Genomic DNA, 5,204 nt, shown 5'->3' with positions numbered 1-5,204 from the left:
TTTCACAACATATACCGACTTGTGGTGTTAGTGCTGAATCTGATGCTGTTAACGCTACGGCCGCGGAAGTGCCTAATCCTCTTTCTCCTACCCGCAGCCCTATTTGGCTTACTGCTGAGAGTAAAAGGACAAAGCACATCCAAAAGCGAACTCGCGTGGTGGGATCAAATGATTGTAGTGATCTTGGCGTGGCTGCCGCTTTAAGTGGTTGCACCTTTCAGCTTTCGTGCCAACCGTCTCCTGTGACAATATTGTTGATTATGTGGTGAGACACGCTGGCATTGATAAGCGGCACTTAACCTACTACAAGTTAGTCAAAAAAGAGTCGAGACTGGATTTCTTATCCTATGTCAATTTTAAGCTTGACGTCAGCGAGTTCGATTGCGAAAATCTAATAAGACCAGAGTTGTGGCCAGCTGTTTCTGTTCGCGCGTTCCGTTTTTTTCACAGAAGGTCAAAACAAACTCATCCGAATTAGTTCATTTGTCCTCGGATGCGCCAGATCCCGTAGTATTGGATATTAATAAGTTTAGTTGTAATGCATATTTAAATGTTAATAGGCAGAAATATAATTATAGCTCTTTGAAGGTTTATTTTCAGAATAATTCTGGCCTTCGAACTAAATCAGCAGCGATACGCTCTATTAGCTCGCAAAGGGATTTCGATGTTTTTGTTATTGTTGAGTCATGGCTAAATGCGGATTTCTTTGATGAAGAATTTTTTGATTCAAACATTTATAATGTCTTTAGGAAGGACAGAGATGCAACTAAAACTGCTTGTCTGAGAGGCGGAAGAGTTCTTTTTGCGATTCAAGCGTAAATTTCATTCGTTCTCTGTCTCGCTTGAAAATGATGATTCCCTTTTGGATCAGCTTTGTGTTCGCATCAGTGCCTCATCTAGCCATGACTCTCTGTTTTTGATTGTTTCTTATATCCCGCCTAATAGTAATTATAATCTTTATAAAGCGCATGCTGACAACATGTCTTTAGTATTAAATAAGCTAGGAGATGACCACCTTTGTGTGTTAGGCGATTTCAATCTTTGTAATGTATCTTGGTCCACATCTTTTTCCAATGCTGGTCTCTCGCCAATTAATGTCAATGCGTCCCATGAAGTGCACTTTATAGATAGCCTCTTAAGCCTTAATTTATAACAAATCATTAAATTTGTTAACCAGTTTAATTGAATCCTTGACCTCATATTTATTAGTGATAACATTAAGTGTAACATTGAAGTTTACCACAATCCGATCACTCCATCTAATATGCATCATGTTCCTCTGCTACTAAAATTTGAATTTTACGTATTCCCGCCTTTCAATGCTGGTGACAAACCTAAGTTTAATTATGCAGCCTGCGATTATCCCAAGTTAAATAGATTACTGGGTGAATTAAATTGAGAAAGCTTACTCTCTTGCCCCGATGTAGCTAAATGCTTCCCTACTTTCAAATCTGTAATTTCTGATTTAAATTCATTCCAATGATTAGAAAAAGACCCTATAAATTACCGTGGTATAATCGTGACTTGAAAAAACTCAAGAATCTTAAAAATAAATTTTATAATAAGTCTAAAGCCTCTGGAAGTCAGTTTTTCTTTGAAAAATATCAGGTCCATCTTAAGAAGTTTAACTGCTTGAATAAATTACTCTACAGAAATTATATCTTAGGCATTGAATCCAATATCAAAGAAGATCCGAAATCGTTCTGTCATTTTATTAAGTCTAAGAAGAACAACTCTAGTATTCCCTGAGCTGTATTTTTTGAAGATAAGTGTGCCTCCACTCCAGCTTAAGTTACAAATCTATTTGCTGCATTTTTTAGTTCTAGTTTTGTAGATGATAGCCCTACTGTGGATTCTAGTTTCTCTGCTAGTGTGAATTCTACTAATTTTGGCTCCCTTAGACTTTCGTCTGACGATATTGCTAATGGCATTTTAAATCTATCAGCTTCTGCAAAACAAGATATTGATGGGCTCTCTTCAAACTTTATAAAGAAGTGTCCTGCTTTGATCTCTCCTTTAAAAATTATTTTCAATAGGTCTCTAGCCCCCGGTATTGTTTATGATGAATTGAAATTGACTTCAATTACCCCTATTCTTAAAAGTGGCAGCAAAAGTGATGTCTGTAATTACAGACCCATTTCGAAACTTTCAACAATTTCCAAACTTTTTGAAGTTATCGTCAAGGAGAAAATGTATTTCGCAACAAAAAGTCTAGTCTCACCCAATCAACATGGTTTCGTCCCCAACCGATCTACGGTTACTAATCTAGGCGTATTTAGTGAGTATTGTATTGCAGCTATTTCGAACGGTTTCCAAGTCGACTGCATTTACACTGATCTTGCCAAAGCATTTGATAGAGTTTCGCACAGTTTGTTTGTCAGTAAGCTAGCCTTACTGGGTTTCCACTCATTATTTTTGCAATGGCTCAAATCTTATTTGTCGGATAGGCGCTGTGTGGTCTCTGTTAATGGTTATTCTTAGGAATCTTTCATTGCCTCATCGGGGGTTCTTCAAGGTAGCATTTTAGGTCTCTTACTCTTTGTATTATTTGTAAATGATGTGAGTTCTTGTTTTTCATTTGCTAAATTTTTGCTGAATGCTGACGATTTAAAAATTTTTACTGTGATTGAAAATTCGCATGATGCGCTTAGACTTCAGTCCGAGATTAATATTCTACACAGCTGGTGTCTCAGCTCTCGCCTTTCTCTGAATATTAAAAAATGTTTTCAAGTTACTTTTTCCAAAAGTCACAGTACTCTTTCGACGTCTTATGTTATCTCTCAAACTCAACTTCAAAAAGTTCAAGAAATCAAAGACCTTGGTGTAATTTTCAGCTCTAATTGGTCTTTTAACAGTCATATCAGTCACATCATTTCTAAATCTTACGCTGTACTTGGTTTTCTCAGGCGTCAGAGCTACATGTTCTCTGACCTCTATACACTTAGGGCCGGTTACTCAATGTCTGGTTAACACTAATCTCCGTTTAAACATCATTATCGACGTGTTCGGCATATAACATGGAGTCGGTAACGTCGATAACGATGTTTTACCGGAGATTAGTGTTAACCAGACATTGAGTAACCGGCCCTTAAGTTGTTATACACATCTTTTGTTCGTTCTAAGTTAGAATATGCTTATTTTATCTGGAGGCCATACCACTCAAACCTAATTAATAGGATTGAAAGGGTTCAAAAGGTTTTTCTTAAATTTGCCCTCAGAAATCTTAACTTCAGCGAGCCTATTCCATTGTATAAGTCTCGTTTGCTATTAATAGACCTTAAATCTCTGGAAGCCAGAAGATCTTTGCTATCTCTAACTTTTACTTTTAACTTAATAACTGGTGTGATCGATTGCCCTACGCTCCTAGAGCAGGTCAACTTCAATGTTCCTCTAAGGAATATTCGCAATCCTCTGCCGTTTTATGGTGGAAATTGTAAAACGAAGTATGCCAGAAATGCTCCTATTACAAGGGCTTTAAACGAATTCAACACGATCTCGAATTCTATCAAACTGGATTTCTCTCTTCCAAAAAGTTTATTTATTTTATCGTTGATCCCGAAACTGTAGAGTGCTTTATGTTTTACACGTATCGTCTAAGGGCCGTTTGCACCATGTCTAGTTAATTCTAACTCCCAGTTAAACATCTTTATCGACGTTATCGACACCCATCATATAACATGTGGTCGATAAAGCAGTTAACGTGCTTAACTGAAGGATGTACCTCCAGTTAGCGTTAACTAGACATGGTGCAAACGGCCCTAAGTAGCTACATTTTTATCTCTAGTCTGTAAGGAACGTCTGTTTCATATGACTGCAATAAATTACAATACAATTACAATTACAATACAAATTGATGCACAACATACTATGTGTTACAAAAAATTTCCTATGGATGCGGGTTAAAACACCCATGCTGACATCTACCATGGTAAAGTAACGGTAGTAGTGCACTTTACGGGTACCAGGTCAAAATGGACGGAACCAATCAAGAGTGGTATCAATCGACGCGTTTTAACGCGAACAATAACAATCCGGGGGGGAGAGGGGGGTGAATTAAGATTTTTAATTAATTTGAGAGTTATTCGCAAAAAAAAACTGGCACTTTGCACTTTTCGTACCATGTTTTGATGAATTTGATGTAAATAAATGGAGTAAATTAAAGTTGTTCTCTGCAAAAGGTGTTCAGCCCCCCTTCTTTGGCAACACAGAAAGGAGAATTCTACTGCCTGAGGGTTATAATCCCTAAGTGCGGCCGAAGGCCGCCTACGCAAAAGGAGTTGGACGCCTGGTTCCGCTAAAGTGCACTTTTACCAAAGTAACTTATAACAATGTTACATTACACATAATAAAGTCCCTAAAATATATATATATATATACGTTTCTCAACATCCCAGAAAAAACAATGACAAAACTAGTGACGTTATGCGAAAACACCCAAAAACTGATGTAATGGAAAGCAAACGCTTTTGGGTTTTTATATTTGAACCGGTTTTTAGGAACATTTTCACGTTGTTCCCACGACAGTCGGGTCTACGTAACCGGAACGACGCAGATTTATATCTGGCCAAGGACTGTAACTCCAGCTACACTCCCCAAAAACTCTTTGGGGAAGTTGTATGCTGTTACAACACCAACAACAACAACAACAACATTTTCAGCAGCAACAACTGCAGCAGGTTAAACTCCTACCTGAGTGGATTGAATGAGGATGTGCCAAATGAGTGTCCGGCATGTGGAGAGACCCCACATGACTCGAAACATCTCTTCGCATGCCCGGAAAACCCGACAACCCTAACGGCCTTATCCCTGTGGACCAACCCCACAGAAGCTGCACGCTTCCTAGGGCTGCCGTTAGTGGAACTTGACGACAACGACTGCGATACCCACAGTCCTGGGCGGGGTTTTTGTAGCCGCAACAACAACAACAACATTTTCACGTCTCCGTAGCTATACTGCACTTGTTCCAGCACTCCGCATCCCAAATTTTATTTGGTTCACATTACCTTTATTACAACTTTCTTTTTAGTTAAGTGAGCAAATGTTAAGGTGATAACAGGCGTTGAAATATTGCTATAATTGAAGATAGCCGACTATACCACATTACAATCCTATACCCGAAGTTTCTCTATTAAAGGCGAACGCTTTTCTTATAAATCTTGCAAATCTTGAAATACCTGGAACTGTTCGTCTACTCTGTATTGCGC

At 38.4% G+C, this 5,204-nt stretch overlaps 1 protein-coding gene across 1 annotated transcript in view; it reads right to left on the bottom strand.

Annotated features, from left to right (window-relative positions):
* LOC118735004 (trifunctional enzyme subunit alpha, mitochondrial) overlaps window positions 1–5,192 on the bottom strand; it is a gene marked incomplete at its 3' end in the record, with an annotated part of 161,077 nt that extends 155,885 nt beyond the window's left edge. Inside the window, 1 exon segment of the mRNA XM_036464606.1 lies at window positions 5,175–5,192.
* Between the last annotated feature and the right edge of the window lie 12 nt (window positions 5,193–5,204).

This window comes from Rhagoletis pomonella, unplaced genomic scaffold (assembly GCF_013731165.1).
Source record: "Rhagoletis pomonella isolate Grant_MI unplaced genomic scaffold, Rhpom_1.0 Rhpom_scaffold_00003, whole genome shotgun sequence".
Taxonomy (NCBI): Eukaryota; Metazoa; Arthropoda; class Insecta; order Diptera; family Tephritidae; genus Rhagoletis; species Rhagoletis pomonella.
The sequence above is the reverse complement of the archived record's forward strand: the minus strand, read 5'-3'. Positions and strand labels throughout refer to the sequence as shown.